Here is an 18,516-nt window from a genome sequence, read left to right on the forward strand (position 1 = left end):
ATCTGCTAGGTATTAGACTTCAAAGAATGATTTTATGATGTGCATAAAATGCTAGTCAAGCTTTACTTTATTTACTTATTTGTTTAAAAGAATATAAAAATTAGTTCAGGGTTGGAAATTTGCTAACACATCGCTGTGTAGAAAGTAGATTATAGATGCAATTTCTTCCAACAAAAGAGGAAACGGTGAGTGAAAGTTGAAAGCGCTAGCCGTGTTTTCAGTTCTCATGATTTTATCTTGAGTCTTATGATAGTTGCTGTTTTCTGTAAAGCTCCAGTGTCTGGAGTCATGTGGTTATATGAGAATCTCTCGCCTTTCATTTTTAAAATAGTAAGTTTCTAGCCTTCATGGTTGTGAAAAATACTTGAAGATGTGAATCCACAAGCGTGAAAAAAACAGAGGCAAATACCAAATTTATTATTTGTTAAATATCTCATGTTTTTAAGCCAATCTAATTATTGGGGGCTTGATTCATGATTTTAAAATGTTTAGGGTTGGGAGAACTCCATATATGGGCCCAGCTTCTGTTTTTGGTTATTCCCATGTAATCCCATTGAAAATAATTAATGGCATTGAACACATTTAGCTGAGAGCAGAATTTGGTCCTTGATACTTTTACTTTATATTTATCAACAAAATAGGGACAGTAAGTATGTTTAATGACATACTCCAATTTCACTCCAAATAAGTTGAGTTAACTTCACATTCAATGAAAAAAATTTTGTGGTTTATTGTTTTTTTAAGTACAGTTAAAACTTCTGCTCATCTGGCTGACTGGGCACGTTTGTAGGCCTCTTTGTTCTGGGTAGCATAGTAATAGATATGGATCATATTATACCTTGAAGACAATAGGACTGTATGGGTTTAAGTAAGGACAAATATTTGACCCATATGAGTGAGTTTTATATACACAGTTTTTTACAAAGTGAATTTGATCTGTGCACTTATGAACTTATGCACTAACGTATACCAGTTTGCTTGAAGGCCACAGTCCTGCAATTGATTTCTCTTGAGTAAAACTGTCCACCCCAAAAAAGCCCCATGGTATTCAGTTGGTCTGTGCATAATGGCATGGGTCCAGTTCTCTGCAGCAGGTTGCAGGATTAGAGCCTAAATGTTTTTCATCATTAGCAAATGTTGGACCCATGACATGTACTTTTTGTTATTCTTCAAATACATTCAGACCATACAGTAGACCAAACTTATGCAGAGATCCATGTTTGTCTGAATGAAACTTTTACTACAAACTGCAGTAAACACCTATATGAAAAAAATACATACTGTGTGTGTATGAAAACCTCAATAACTTGGTAGATTGAAATTTTATTTTGACTCATTCAGTGAACGTCTAGTCCTGCATACAGCTACATGATTTCTCTAAACTATGCATTGAGTGAGCAAAAAGAGATTTTTCCTAGGTGGAGACTGGAGTTGAGAGGGGAAACTTGCCTCCCTAGACTAAATCTACCCCATTCAAAATAATCATCAAGTGCGATTAGCTCCTTGCTTCTATGGATCTTAAATTTACTCTCAAATTTGTGGTAGGAAATTTGCACCCCAGAAAAACAAAACACTTTGGCTCGCATCCTGAGCTCTGCTCCGGTGATCCAAAGAAACCCTAAAAGCTTGCTTACCTGGCCACTTGAGCTCCCCGCCCCTGTTGATGAGAGCTTTCCAGGGTAGTTCCTAAACCACCCCCTCCTGAGCTCTCCTTCATCACTGAGAGCAAAGGCATGGTTGGGCGCCCTCTATTGGACACTGGCTACGAGTGCAATTTATAGCAGTGTTTAGTGAGGCCGTTTTAATAGGCACCATGGGATCAGCTGGCACAGAGCTTGCTGAGGACAAGAGGAGCACATAGAACCTTTTGGCCAGTCTTCACCCTAATCTGTGCTGACTGCTCCTCACCCACAACTTGGGAGCGGGAGGCCCTTTATTGTTAAACTAAAGACAGCATCTCTCATCTAGATTCAAGGGCTGGTTTCCAGTTCCATTGTAATTGTTTTAGAAGATATATACAAAATAGGTAGCAACAAAAAGTTGTTGCCATTTGATGGTAGTTCATTGGCCTGTGTGAAATGAGTTTAGTGGTTTCTGTCCCAGTCCCAGGGGACAAGCGTTGACATTTTAAAAAACCACCATCATAATTAACATTAACTAGCATCTTTGTTGGCAGCATCAGCTGCAAGAACCACGCCTGAGTGAACATAGAGATTAAGCTATGCCTTCCATCCCTGCACTGCTAGAGGGGCTTCTTTTAAGTTAGGGTAAGGAGACATTAACAGAGCAGCATAGGGAAGCTTCTCTTGCCATTTCCTGTGCAGTATCTGTTCTGTGGAAAAAAAGAGAAGATCTCAGTCTTCAGGCCCATCAACCTGTCACCTTTCATGAGCTAGCAATTCCAAATGGGGAAAAAAACCCAACAACAGTAGTATGTAAAGAAAAGATATGGTGCTAGGCTTCATGTGGCAAGGTTCTGTGCAAAATGTTATGGCTCTGTGGTGAATCTTTGTAAACAAAGGTTAGACTTGATTCAGCAAGGAACTTAAGCAAATGTGTAACTTTAAGCACATATGTAGTCCCATTGAAGTCGGTGAGATTACTCATATGCTTAAGGTTACACACGTACTGAACTACCTTGCTGGATCGCGGCCTTAATGCTGAAATATTCTCTAACAGTAGTGGCTCCACTGTGACACTCTTTGTGGAATGCAGATAAGGACTAAAAGGTATATTTTCTTCTCAGAGTGTCTCCATAACACTCATTCATGATAATTGAGTCCACTGGCAAATCAAAAATTAATTATACTGGACTGCCCCCTCCAACTCCAACTCTTTGAAGAAAACATGGCCAAAGAAAATATTTTATTTTTGTTTTCCAACATCTATTTTAAATGGATTTTGACATAGATGGCAAAAGAGTGGGCACATTCAAAATTCAGAGCAAACCTAAATAACATTATATTAAGGGAATCTGCAGAAAAATACAAAATTTGGAAAAACCAAAGCATGAAAAATTTTGAGGGAAATTTCCATCTAGTTGGTAGGAAAACTCTCCCTCTTTGCTAAAATAAAGTGGAGAGCTTTGCCTGCTGATACAGACATCACCAATTGGGCGTATGGGACTAGTTGTGTGTTTGCATCGGGAAGAAAATAAATTCTACAGTGTTTGCTGAAGCTTTTAGAGTTTATAAACTATGGACCAAACCATACATCCAGACATCCTGGGTGTGTTCATAATCCAAATCTGATTTGAATTTATCAAATGAGCTTTATGGTTGTAGCCAGGTGAACCAAAACTCCATGTCCCAAACACACCCAAACTTTAGCCATCTGAATCTGAAATTTGTGTCTTGAGCCTCGAGCCTTAAGTGTCGAGACTATAGTACACACCCAAATTACCAAAGGATATTGAGTTTTGTCTGGGAACCTTGTAGCTCTGAGGTACTCTTTCATGAGATTACATTATCAAAAGGGCATTGGCATGATGATGCATTTTGCATGCAGAATCATTATGGTTGGTTATGACAGGTAAGAGAAATTTAATATTTATTTTTAATTGTGAGATCAATTTACCATTTTAAATCAAACTGTCATTAGGGATTTATTCTATCAGAGCACAGTCAAAAACCTTCAAATAACTTTCCAAAGGCAGATTCTGCCTTCAGTTTCATGCATACTCCCGCTGAGGCCAATTGGTGTTGCAGAGGAATATCTGAGAGCAGAATTTGACCCTCAGGACCAAATTTCCCAAATGGCCATTCTTTGAGACTGTCTTTTGATTAACAAGCCATTTGCAGTAGGCTAGGACCAGAGAGGCAATATATACCACACTGCTCAAATCTGTGACCAAATATTCTACCGAGACCTAGTTAATAAAAATCAACTTGCTCCAATAGTCACTGAGAAATACCTCAACTGTTAGCAATCAATTGAGACTGAGTTTTTTAAAAAAAAATACAAAAGAACGTCAAAGAGGTTCTCATTCCCAGTCTATTGCTCTATTTAAGGGTCCTATAATTCGGTGAGGTTGTGTGCTAAATAATTTGTAAGCCTTCAGAACATGCAGGTTATTGTTTGTGGACAGATGGTGCATCACATTTTATTGCTTATTCCTTCTGTGGTTTCTCATATGTGGGACTGATGTGCATTCTGAAGTCTTTGTTTCCTTGCTAAAGTCTCTAATCTAAAACAGGCAATCAAGCAAACAGACAGTGCTTCAGAAAGCATAATCATAGTTTTAAAGGGAAAAAAATTTCAACTGCAGTTAAGGAGCAGATGTGTTCCCTGAAAATGCAAAAGGTTATCAGAAGTATTAAGATAGCACAAATACATAAAATTAGGAAGCACCTACAGAACAGTTATTTTATTTTAATAATGCAGAGTAGGTGTGTCTTTTCCTTGAATACCTGCTTTGTGTTTCACTGTCTTTGGTACTGGTACAATGAAACCCTTAAGAGACTGGCTTTTGCTTTCACCTTTCCTCCTGAGATTGGCAGCCTTTGTCTTTTATAGGCAAGTAGCAGCCTTGTTGTGATCTTGGAGCCACTGCTGCCCTTAAGAGTTAAATCATGTTGATATACAGGAAGGAAGTGAAATAGACTAACTCTACTCTTTTCTTCCTACGGATTTTTCTTTTTATTCTGAAGATAGAATTACTGTTTGTAAGCATCTGAAAGTCATTAGTGGCTCTGCAGTCTGTCAGGTGCCGACGCAAAAAACTGCTGAAACTGAACGGGTTCCTGTGCAGAGTGCTGGGAATTTGTCATGTGCTGATGAGCAGTTATAATAATATATGAGCAAATCACAAGCATTCTGCAAATTAATCAAATTTTTTTCCTTCTCCCTTGTCTCTGGGAGAGTGGCTTTGCCGGCAGACGTAGGTGAAGCAGTTTTACTCACAGATGGTAGCTCTGGCATCAGATGGAATTTATATAACAGTAATTCTGATTTCCTGCCAAAGTAGCACTGAAAACACCAGGGAGATTGTACAAGACAAGTCATGTGGTTTTGCTGAGGTTGTTGTGGGAAGTTTAAGGGGGGATATCTCGAAATTTTCCTCTTTGCATTTATTGTTTTAGCCTGAAGGGCCAGAAATTGTATGCCATTCTGCCACGGGCTAAATCCAACACATCTTTTTTTATGAATTGTGCTGAAAGAGTGCTTCACAGCTGTTGAAACTGCTGGCAGGGAGAGAACCACATGATTCCTTCTCCTTTCTCTTTCCTTACAAGGATTAAAGGAGGGAAGGTTCAAAAGGTTGTTGCACTACATGTTAAAGTGAGGCAGGGTCTCCCTTTCCAGGAAGCAATGCCATGTTCACTTACTTTATACTCCCTTCGGTATAACAAAATAGAAAAGGGGATTTTATTTAAAATATTAATTAACTGTAAAGGCAAAGAATTCTCCTCTTAATAACAAGCCAGGTTTTTTTGAATGAGGTGATTAAAATTAGTATTTGTGCATACCTTGATGTTTCCAGTTTGAGACGTAAGAAAACATATATGCACATCTTATGTATTTTTATCTATAAAGGGTAAATGTGTGAGCATACATGTATTATGCAGCCTGTGTTTGAACTGGAGATAATGGCCTAATTCTGATCTCACTCACATCAGCATAAATCAGCTAAAGTTGCACCTTTGTTAAAAAAAAAAAAAATCAGCGTGAGACCAAAATCAGGCTCTGTATCTTTTGAATGATTTGCTTTTTTACAATTACTCAGTCTTCACTAAAAAATATTTTTATAATAGCAAATTGAGTAACACATGGAGCATAGCTGGAATGCTGTGTGAACTTAAAAGAAAAAAAACGAAGGGGGAGTAGAATGGGAGAACTTTCAGGGAATGTTTTTAATAAAGAGGTGAATTCTTTTCTGCAGTAGGAAAAATGATAAAAAGATGGCGTATCAGCTACATTATGCAACAAAGTAATGCTGCTGTGTTTTTATAATGTAAAGCACTGCCCATTTGTTTTGGTTTACGTGACTGCAGTGAAATAAGTGGATTAGACTGAAACTTTAGCATGCTTCACTGCAGCTGGTTGCAGACATCTGTCATTCCTCAGCCATACATTCTGGATCATGCCAAGAAGAAAAAGCAAAGTCTGACACCTTTCATTTTAGAGATCCTTTATAGAAAAGAGAACCGGGGGGAGAGGGAAGGGGGAAGTGGGCAGGGGGAAAGAGAGCATTTCCTTTGTGACTTAATAAAAAGACACTTTTTCTGTGACATCATCAGTAGTACTTTCCGAAGAGAAAGATCCTGAAAAGTTCATGCTCAATTTATCCTTTTCAATCTTTTAATTTTTACTGTTCAAGCTACTGATTTGTTCAACTGGATATGATAAAAAATGTATATTCGCTGTGTGTGTGTGTGTAAAATATATATTAAAGATAGATGCATATATATCCGCTAAATGTAGATATACATGATACACCTAGTGAGATATAAGTTATATTGTGTAATCACTCACAAAGGTACTCATATTAATTCAGTGCAACAACAATGATGGAATGGAATGCCATTGCATTGTTGATAGCAAGATGTTTTGCAAAGTACACACACCTAACCCCATAAATAGATAGTAGTAATGTTTTTAGTAGAATGATAAGCGGGTAGTGAGTTATCCCCAGATAATCTGAAATATTAGCTTTTAGTGTGCTGGATATTTATTTACTTAAGGTGTTTTGTTTTTCCTGAGACTCTTTTCTAACATGTCGCTGTAGATAGAGAATCATCAGTTAAACAAAAGTTGTAATGTGACAAAGTTACATTTACATTACCTAACTTACATAACTAAGCAACAACTAAAATTAAAGAAGAACATGTTTATCTTAAGTGACATCTTGGATGTAGAAAACACTTAGTACATTTTACGGCCTCCTTTCAGCAAGTACTCCAGAACGTGCTTACCTTTAAGCATGTGACTAATCCCATTGTTTAAATTCATACTTAAGTGATTTGTTGATTTGCCCACAGGAGAAATTCCTAATCTTTACCTGGTTACACACACAGACCCAGATCCTCACCTGATGTGAAATTTGCAGAACTTTGTTGATTAAAATGAGTGAGGATCTGGTCCTTTGAAAGTTGTGTTTGAGATTTCCCAGAAAATTGGGAATGAGATTTTTGTTTTACTGCCACTCCACCAAATAAAATAAACAAATTCAAGACAGGGGCCACAGTGATAGAAAAAGCACTACTATATTTATGAGTAATTAAGTCCTTTGGATCAGTGGTTACCCATGTTAGTTTTGGGTTGTTCTACCCATTTGTAATTGCAAGGACATGTTGATGAAATAATGATACAAGATTTAGGACACAAAGACTTATGTATGTGAATGATCAGGTTTACTGAGGTCTGTAGGACTACTTACAGGAAAAAAGTTACTCATATGCTCATGTGTTATAACACCAGATGCTCAGGGGATATGAACTGACTTTGCTCAATTGTTTAAGAGGTGTAAATAAAAGGGAGATAATTGTTAGGGTGGTCTAAAGCAGAGGGGTGTTCAATTAGCAGTAATGGGTGAAACTGAACTAAGAAGAAGAGCTGAATATTAGGGGAAATGTAACAGTGATATTTAACATGTTATACTGGAATAATTTCCCAGGGGGAATATCTTCATTGCTTCAGATATTAAAACTAGACCGAACATAGGATGTAAGAATATACTGGCAGGAAAACAAGATCACTGATTAGGCCTTTTCCAGTAGTAACTTCTGTAATTCTGTAATCTCTGTTTCTACAGTCCCATATCCCCAAAGTGCAGGGTTTATCCTGGAAACCCTCACTTAACTGAACGTAGTGCTTCATGCTCAAAGCTAAATATCCCTTGAAAGATTAAAAGTGTATTGGGCTACTGAAAGCACTTGAGGGAGCAGGAGGTTGAAAATTCTCATGAAAGACCTAGCAGGAGAACTTGAGATAGTTTGGTTAAGAGTTTAATAGCTGAGAAGTGTGTTTCCTCAGAACTTAATACCAGTGATATGATTAGTAGATGAAATGTAAAAGAAGTGGTAGAACAAGTAAAACAATAGATTGGGTTAAAAATGCGTTGATTCATGTCTTTACACACAGAAGGGGTAGGAGTGTACTATGTAAGCTTGTATCTCGCAAGGTACAGTATTTAGAAGAACTCTGTATTGATCAGTTATTTATATTAAAGAACAAAATGGTATCTACCTCTGAGACCACATCTCTCCTTGGCCATACTTCCTTAGCTGCAATTTGCCCAGACACTCAAACCAGAGTGATAGAAGGAAAGGGGATGTGTTAGCAATGTATAATCTATCCTTGACTTTGGAATTCACTCCCACCCTTTTTCTGAATTAGCCAGAACCTACAGATCTTTAGGGACAGTGAATTGCCCATCTATTCCTTCCGGCCTTTGGTGAAAGAGAAAATTATTGTTAGAGTGGTGACATGGGGGAGGAATGAAAGTTTATATTTTTTGCCTGGCCACTGTGTGAATTATAAATTTTCACAATAGTTACCTTTCTAAATATTGTCCAGGATAGCTTACCACCTAGTACCCTTAATAAGAACTCTTTGGTCTATTTGTGTATATAAACCAAAATGAATAAATTTGAAAATCTATTTAAATTTAATTAAATCTACCAAAGCATTGGACAATCAGAATTACGGCTGACATTCCAGGCTCAGCGAATGACATAATTCCCACTAACTTCATTTGGGGTGCTCTCGGGCATTTTGCTCTTAACTCACACTGTTGTGTCAAAAACAAAATGGTATGCTATTGTGCACAACAATGTTGCATTACACCAGATATACAGAGAATTTGGCAGGCAATTTAAAATACTTAAGCCTTTGTTTTATGAAGTCCCGAGTAATTATTTAGGGAGAATGTGTGGTGTTGCTTCCACAAGAGATGGTTTTGTATCTGTTTCTATTCCTAAATCAGACATTCCTGTTTTAAAAAAACTTACTCTGTGAAAAAAATATTTTTTTATAATCAGGTGATCTTTTCAACAAATATGAAATACAGTCTGCATTTAACCATGGGCAATTTAATCTAGCTATTTCTGGGATTTAGATTACTCAACACAGTATACAAACTCCTCTATCTTAGTGCATCCATTTTCATATAATAAATATTTATATTTTTATCACCATCATCAATAGATAACATGTTAATGAAGGTAAAATGGTAAAATTAGAGATGTTTCTTCTCATGATTTGATGACTGATTTGATTAATGATTTGAAAGCATAAATATGAAGGAAAATGATAGAATTTGCTAATTGTTTCTGTTTATTAAGGGTGATTTTACATCCACATGAAGGTTAGCTTCTGTCTGATACTGATTTGAAATTAATAGACAGCAGGTTTATAACAATCAAAAGGAAGTACTTCTACATTGCCAGGGGATGTTGTGAAGGCCAAAATTCTAAACTGCGTTCAAAAAAGAATTAGATAAGTTTATGGAGGATAGGTCCATCAGTGGCTATAAACCAAGATGGTCAGGGATGCAACCCCATTTATTAAGCCTCTGACTTCCAGATGCTGGGACTGGACCAAAGTGGAGGGATCACTCAATAATTGCCCTGTTCTGTTCATTCCCTCTGAAGCATCTGGATACTGGGCTAGATGTACCATTGGTCTGACCTAGTATGGCCGTTCTTACATTGTTATGATTTACTTTTGGCTGTTTTACATACGGAGTTGTTTACTTTGATTTTCTTCTTTTGGTCTCCATGGCCCACCAGTGTCACAACAACTGTTTTTCTGCATATAAAAGCCAGAGCCAGAATTAGGGGGTAGCCAGGGTTGAAATTAAAATTGAACTCTTACTGGCACGGGGGCCGGCTTCCCCCACACCCCTGAAGGGGCGGGGCCGTGGGCGGAAGGAGCAGGGCTGGGGTCAGCACCCCCCAGCCAGCCCATCTGCACTGCCTGGGCCGCACCGCCCAGGGCTCCAGCGGCGATTTAAAGGGTCCGGGGCTCCGGCCGCTGCTGCGGAAGCAGCATTGGCGGCCGGAGCCCTGGGCCCTTTTAAATTGTGGGTGCTGAGGCAGCTGCTCCTTTTGCCCCCCCCCATCAGCAGTCCCGGGGCGGGGGAGAAAGGGGCAACCACATTAACGGCAGCGCTTTAAGCAGGGTCCTTTGCCACGGCAGCACTTTAAAGTCAGCTGTACAGGCCGGTACCAGCAGCCACTTTTAACCGGTACATCGTACCAGCCCATACCGCCTTACTTTCACCCCTGGGGGTAGCCAGCAGGGCAACTGACTGGGACCCCATGCCACAGGGTTCCCCACAAAGCTAAGTTGCTCAGCTAAGTTTCTCAGGTGGCAGGCCTGGGAGCCCTGGGCTTCAGGCCCACGCTGTGAGGCTTCAGCTTTTTACCCTGGGCCCCAGCAAGTCTAACACTGGCCCTGTTTGGCGGCCCCCCTGAAACCTGCTCGCAGCCCTCCAGGGGCCCCAGACCCCTGCCTGAGAATCATTGAGCTAAGATACACATTGAATTGTTGCTTTAAATTCCATTTTTGTAACATAGCTTATTTCTTTTAATGTTGCAATTAAAGGAATTCAGCATTAACATTAGCACTTTCCTGGCTTCTTTAGGCTTATATTATACCTTTAATATTATTAAATAGTGAACTGAAATGCTTATTCAGAAGTACTAAACTCTGTTTACGATTCCAAATCATGAATAGGCTGCACCTTCATTTGGATTTTGAGGGATCCAAGTAGGTACTTGAGAGTATAATTTGGTCCATCATGTAGATTTTCACGTTACAAATACATTTAAAAATGAGTAATGAATTTTGTTTTCTTACTTTGCTTGTTTCCCCTGCTACAACCAATGACATCTTTACCATCTTTAAGAGCTTGAGGCTATACATTTTTATGCACTTGAGTACTCAAGTGAGTAGGCCCATTGGGCCATTTTCTTAGCTCCAGCACAAGTGAGGAAGTGACAGAAAGGTGCTCTTTGTGCCCTTCCCAAATCTTGGGGTCATATGAAACATTTCCCTATGCAGGGGAGATCCTTCAGTAGTTGCTAACCTGACACTAAGGCTATTCTGCACTCTGTATGCGTGCAGATCTATACTACCAGGCTTAGGCTCCAAACCTGGAAAGCATCTTTCCTCAGGGGAGTGCTTAAGCACATCAGTGAGACTTAAGCACATGGTTAAACACTGTCTGAATCATGTCCTTAGTGTGCCTCCCACCACTGGTAGTCTCGCTGGCTGTTCTTAGGAGTGTTTGCAGAATCAAGCCCTATAGTAACACAGGAAATTCAGCTTGAGTAGTGTATGAGATGTCATCAAGTGTGCAGGTAAAGCACAGAACCCTGAGGTCCAGTAATGACAGGTGAAAATTTTTCCAATCATTTCTAAAAATTCATTTGTTTGTACTTCTTTGTCTACGCTTGTATTCTGTCAATTGTTTAGAATATCAGACAGTTCTTTTAATTTAAAAAGCTTGTCTGTTCAACATTACATTTAGGGTTTTTAAATTTAATTTCTTTGTTGTAATTTAATAAATGAAAAATCATTTCATGGAATGTTGTTATTTACCCAAAAGATCTGGGTAAATAACAACATTTCTTGAGTTGTTCCAGGGCCTGTGTGTGGTTAAATGTATATTCAGAAATTTTGGAAAACTTTTATTGCAAGTATCAATCTGACTGGAGCAATTCTAATCTATCTGGTATTCGGGGAGTTTTATAAATGCATAGTGTGAGACCAATAAAGTAGAATGGCTCAGTCAGAGCCATTATTGTCTATTGGACAAATACATGTATTCAGCTTTTTTCCATCCATATTATTATGCACACAATTGGAATGGCTGCTTTAGAGCCATTTTGGTCTATTGGGTAATACAGACCGTATTTAGGATGTTTGCTCTGAATAGTAAAAATCTTTATGAATATTTGTGGGTAAAAAAAATGGAATGCACAAGAGTAGTAGCCAATTTTTAAATGACAATATTTTTCCCTTTTCAAATTTTTGTTTGCATACCATATTGCTGTCACCTTAAAATGGTAGCTGGCATTTAGTTCTCCTGAGACACCAAACTGTGAGAGCCATGAAGATGCATTACACAATTACTTCCAAGCTGATGGTTACAGGGATTGCCAGGGAATCATTCAGAAAGGTTGTCCTGTCAGGCAGAAAGCGTATGGCCACCATCTTGGAATTGTTCCTTCTGATGGCAAATGCCCATGGGTTCATTTAAATCACAATTCTATCTCTGATATGGATTTTCATGGGAAACAAAGTTTTAAAAGCAGCTGTTCTTGGTAGAAATGATTTTTAAGTTGGTGGCAAGAAGAACCTATATTGGGGTGGTCAGAAGCATGTTCTAAGGTTGTTTATTTCCTTGGTGTGTTTTCTTGGCATCTGGTCAAATATGCTTCTGAACATTAAAAACATTTCTCTATATGCCTCTACTAGTGCTTGCTACCTCCCACTTGAAATTCTAACTGTACCTAAATGGGAATCAGTAGGTTCCTTTATTTGCTCCTAGCAATGTAGAGCACATTTCCAGTTGGAAATCCAACTATATTAACATCAAACAAGAGCAAATTATGGTCCTGTCCATTTCAACAATTCCCTTTTGAGATCCAGCCATGGGTACTCCATTAGCAGAGTTTCTGAGTGTCCCACACTTTTTAATGGATAGCCTCACAACACTATTGTGAGGTAGGGCAGTGCTGTTATCCCCATTTCACAAATACGGAACTGAGGCACAGAGAAACTAAGCAACTTGGCCAAGGTCACTCAGAAATCTGTGGCAGAGCAGGGAATTGAACACAGGTCTCTGAAGTCTTAGTATCCTAATAACTGGACCATCCTTCTTCTTCTCCAAGAGGAAAATTAAAGTAGACTTTACAAATACAAAAAGAGCATTCCATGTCTTCCATTGTCCTGACTCAAAAAACTTAAAGTGACCTAATAAGGTGGTCATCTGTAAGAGGTGACAGGACTTATTGTCAAGTTGCAACAAAAAGCATGTACTTACAGTAAGGAAGAAACTTGAAATTAACTTACCATATCACATGGTAATAATCTTACAATGTTTCAGAACCATCGACCACCTAACGAGAAACATTCAGAGCATTCTGTCATATGAGCATTGTCATTTTTGCATTTTAAGAGAACAAATGTCATATCTAGTAAACATTTTTCTCAGGATTTAATTATAATTTATAGCACATTGCACAGCATTTGTTTTCCATTCATCATTTTATTGCTCTTCATCCTTTTCTCTATGTTTCTAAGTAAAATGGTGTGTATGCAGTTGTCTCTCTCTCCGTGTGTGTATATATGTATACATATGCAATATAATAAAAAGTAGTGTAGTGGGAACAACAGACGGCTTGTGTGTATGATGTATTATTGGCATTTTTCTTTCAAATTACTGATTTGTTGTTGCTTTGGGAGAAAGCCATGATTCTGGTGCTGTTAGTACTCTTTTAACAATTTGGAATAAATTCCTGGGCTTATCCATGTGACTAATCCAATGCCCATGTTAACATTTTAATGCAAACCCTTACATATGTGCCTGTAATACCACAAAATAAGACCTTTCTTTGTGGAAAATTTTCTAAAATTTGGATGCCAATCAAATATTTTTAGGAGTGGAGAATAAATGCAGCTTCACCATGTAAATTATTTTTTTTCTATGAAAAATACTTCAGCATTCATCTCTTTTCTCTCACTCTCCTGTTTGTGTGAATCTTAAATAATAGATCCATATTGAAGTTGGTAAATTAGCAACGATCAGCGGTGTACAGAGTACAGTCAGTAACCTGATGACGCTATACTGACATTGAGGTTTTTATGTGCGACCTTGGCACAGGTTGATTTTTAAAGCTATACCAATGGAAAATGGGTTTGGCAAACATTTGAATTCCTAACAACCCACTAACAAACCCTCAGTTCCAGCTGTAGACATTGTTGCCCCTATATGGTCATAAAAACCTACTTTGAGATCTGTGCCTTTCTCAGAACCTGCATTTTCAAATTCCATTCCATTGAGGCACCATGTTGGGCTGCATCAGTCATGCCATGTTATGAAACCTAACACGATGTGACTGATGTAGGCTGACATGACATGTCACAAAGCAACATATCAGATCATACATTTGAAACAAAACGAAACAAACTTTTTTTTCTCAAAACCTAAATTAACAAAGCAACATATTTGTTTAAAAGGCAGAAGAATCTAAAGGGTTGGATTTTTTTCTTTATATTTGCTAGTTCTTTTTCAAGACCAGAATGTTCATCCTGTCCAAGCTCTGTATTTTTCCCAGGGCAGAGACACAAACTGGGACAGCTCAAGTCTGAGTCCTACACCCAAATCCTCAAGGTATTTGGATGCCTAACTCTCATTGAAATCAATTTCAATGGGAGTTAGACACCTAAATACCTTTGAGCATCTTGGCCTTAGTGCTTTCTCCATTTCTAGGCTTGGACCTACAAGGTTCTGAGTGCTGTCAACTCCCATTGGCCTCAGTGGGTTCTGAGGGTACTCATCACCTCTCAGGGCACTCTGCATCTTCCACAACTGCTTCCAGATACCATTACTCCTATTATAGTCGATCCTTCCTGTTTTTCTTTTGTAGCTCCATCGCTTTACAATCTCTGCTCTCAGTTCACAATGTTGAAAGGTCTTCAGTCACTGAAGTGCAAACAATGTAGTGTGCTACTCTACCGCCAGGTTGTTTGAGATGTAAGCAATATAGTGTCCCCCCACTCCTCCTTCATATCTCAGAAGGATACTCCATAATTTGCTCTCCATGCTGACCTGCCTCTAACCCGATTCTCCCACACTGCAACACAATGCATTACATATTATCTTCTGAACCATCAGGCAGGGTTCTTTTTCTTAAAGGGCTTTCAAATAATTTTATGGGAAGATATATAGAAGGTAGAATATATATGACCTATAACTTGCAAAGAAAGAACCCACCAACCACCACTAGATAAAACATTATAAATTTATTGCCAACTTATCTAGGAAGGGTTATTTTAAGAACCTGCTGCCCACAACAAGTTTTGAGCTGTAATTAATGGATGGGTTATCCAAGAGAAATGGGCATTTTCCTGTGTCCCTTAGTTACAAGCAAATTGCAGATATTGTTATCTTTGCAAGTAAGAATAATCTCTGGTTTTTGTACTACTTCTGCTGTAAACAATGTTCCTCTTGCTTTCCTTTGACCCTCACTCTGTATACATATTTATATATTATTCATACTGGATTAAAAATGAATGTGCTCTTTACCACAGTTGTACTGTATTGTGACAATACAAATTAACTTATTGTGTACTTACTTTTCATATGGCAGTGATGTGAAATTTTGATGGCCTCAAAAAGTAAGCAATAGAAAAAAAGACAACATTGAACAGAATCCATTTAGGTGTATTTTATATGGTCTTATTTGTTAAATTTGTTGAATTAATAAATTATGTTCCTCATGTACAATTGCACAGTTTTGAACCTTTTGTAATACTGGATGGAATGAGGTTTTTTTTTACAAATATTAAGGGCTGTTTTTCTCCATGCTTTGTGAATTCTTTGTTTAAATATTACTTTAATGGATCAGTGTATGAATTGGTATTACTATTTTTAATCATCAGTACTTATGGTCAAGCTAATACCCCCAAAGAACTGATAAATGACATCACATTTTGTAGGCAGGGCTAGTGTGTTGTTTGTTATTAATGCTGCCTATACTTCCTATTATAAGACCCTGTTTGCAGTTGCTTATAACATGCCAAGCCTTTAACCATTTGGGCTGAATTCCTCCATTCTAGGTGTCTGCTTCAGGTGGAATATTTTGGAAAATTTCAACCAAACCAGTTCAGCCATTTCTGAGAGCAAGTCTAAGGAACATAAATTGTTTTGCCAGGGTTAAAAAAAAAAGTGGTGACCTTTTTTTTTTAAAAGCTCTGGGACCCCCCTTGCTTTGGAGCTGGGATTTGAAATTTGGCAGTGGGTGGCCTTTGTATCAGGGGCATGCCTTTTGCCATCCTGTGTAAATCTGCCCTAATTTGACAATGTTCTACGCCTTTTAAAAATCATGATTTGCACATGCTCAGCAGAGACTTCTTAGTTTTCAGCAGTTAAGTTCTACAAAAGATTCTGGCCACACTGGGCATGCTCCCACCCAGAATGGAACCAAAGTCAGACCCGTGGTGGGGTTAGAGGGGGAAGTAGACTGGAACAAGGAGCCTGTGGGACAGAAGGGGCAGAAACCAGGACTGGAAGCTGGTGGAAGCAACTGGGAATTGAATTGGAGGGAGACTGGGACTATCTGGGCAAGGAGACTGGGACTGGGATCCAGGGGGGATTGTGACTAGTTAGGCAAGGAAGTTGAGATTAGGATCTGAAAAAGGTGGACTGCAACTGGTTGGGCAAGGATACTGGGGCCAGGGAATGAAATGCGGTGGGGGACTGAGCCAGTGTGAGGGACGAAAATTGGATGAGGAGCCAGAGGGGGAGACTAGCACTCATTGGGCAAGGAGACTGAGATTGAGAACCAGTGGGATGAGAAGTAAAGAGGTGAAAGGGGAGTGAAGATAGATTGATAAGGACTCAGAATCAGGAAGAACTGAGCCTGGGACTAGGATAGGGGAAACTGGGACAGGGATGGTGAGTCAGGAGGGGTGAGACTAGGATTTGCTGGCTAAGGAGACTGGGATGAGAAGCCTGCTGTGTGGAGACTGGGACTGGCTAGATGAAGAAATAGAGCTGGGATGAGGAACGAGAAGTAGGGAAGAGAGCACTAGGACAAGGGACAAGTTGGAGGGGCAGAGCAGAAAGGGTCATGAAGAAAGGGAATGAGCAGAAGAATCCCACTATATCACACTCCATTTCAGAGCCTGAACTGGAACATAAGATTCCTGAGTCTCACCATTCCTCTGAGGTCAAAAAATATCTAAGAAACCTGCTGTCAAGGTGTCCATCCCTCTCTAAATGCTGGTCCACACAGAGGGTGTCAACCTACTACTGCTGTCAGTTATTTTGTTAGCTCAAGTGGCAGAGGTCTGTGTGGTGGATCTAAAGTGTCCAACTCTAATGGTGTTGCTTCACGATGCTAAATGATAGAATTTCTGGGTTTTTTAAATTTATTTTGCTTTTTAAAATAAAGGGATTTATTAGGGTTGCAAAGTCAAACACTAAAAAGTTATGAAATGCCAGAATTAAGGTTGCTTTTACAATCGTGTGCATGTGCATTATGATACAGTCTTTAATTACATGATCACATACAATTTTTTCCACAGGACCCCTGCCTCATTCAATGCACAGGCTGGAGCTGCTTTGGGGATGAATCAGGGATGAATAGGAGGCTGTTGTCTATAGGACTCCGGCCTCATTTGTTGCAGAAGTTGGAAGGTATATAGTGAATGAGGCTGGGGATTGCAGGAGGAGATCTCATGGTTAAGGCAGTTGATTGTTGCCTTGGAGGAACTAGATTCTATCCCTGACTGTGCCACAGAGCTCCTGTGTCATTCTAGGCAAATCACTTAAAGCAGTTTTCTCAACAAGTTGTTGCTAATTGGGTGCCTGATGAGAGACATTGGGGTCTGGTCTGCAGAAGTGCTACACACTCTGAAGTCAAAGGAAGCTGTTCTTTGAACATGTGAAACGCTATATAAAGCTAAGCACCCTGAAAAGTCAGGTCCTAGGTGTCTCAAATTGGGCACCCAAAATTAGTTGATATTTTTGACCTTAATCTCTTTGTGCCTCAATTCCCCATCTGTAAAATGAGAATATGACCACTCCCTCAACTCACAGGGGTGTTGATTCATTCATATTTGTAAAAAGAAAAGGAGTACTTGTGGCACCTTAGAGACTAACCAATTTATTTGAGCATGAAGTGAGCTGTAGCTCACGAAAGCTCATGCTCAAATAAATTGGTTAGTCTCTAAGGTGCCACAAGTACTCCTTTTCTTTTTGCGAATACAGACTGACACGGCTGTTACTCTAAAACCATTCATATTTGTGATACACTCAGATACTGTAGTGATGAGCACCATGAAGAAAATTAATAATTCAGTCTTCAGAGCAGGGTTTGAAAAGTGTGCCACGAAAGAGGCCTAGGGCTGGACATTGAGCAGTGAAGATAAAACAAAATATTGAATAGCTGCTTATTAAGTGAGCACCATCCCTTCAGTGCACTGACTGAGGCAGAGTTCCTGTGGAAAAAATAGTATGTGATCATGTTGTTAAAGACTGTATTGTAATGCAGACATGCAAGGGGCCTGAATGAAGGTTGCAAAGGCAACACTAATTCTGGCATTTCCCAACTTTTTGACTGCTTGACTTTGCAACCTTAATAATGTTCATTTAACATACTTTTTTTGTGTATGTTTGTAATATACAAACTGAAGCTTGCAGAAATATAATTTGGTATCTGTTTGCAATGCTGTAAATCAGTTAAAATGTAAGGGATGGATGAATAAAAGTATGTTAGGGGAAAGAAAGGTAAGCTTCTCTAAACAGCAGGTAAAGAAACCGGTAACACTGTTATACAT

General features: G+C 38.9%; 1 protein-coding gene across 13 annotated transcripts in view; it reads left to right on the forward strand.

The window, feature by feature from the left end:
• Positions 1-18,516, forward strand: part of ZNF536 (zinc finger protein 536) — a 404,507-nt gene that overhangs the window by 377,243 nt on the left and 8,748 nt on the right. The window lies entirely within an intron of this gene.

The sequence above is a fragment of the Lepidochelys kempii genome, chromosome 12 (genome assembly GCF_965140265.1).
Source record: "Lepidochelys kempii isolate rLepKem1 chromosome 12, rLepKem1.hap2, whole genome shotgun sequence".
Lineage (NCBI taxonomy): Eukaryota > Metazoa > Chordata > Testudines > Cheloniidae > Lepidochelys > Lepidochelys kempii.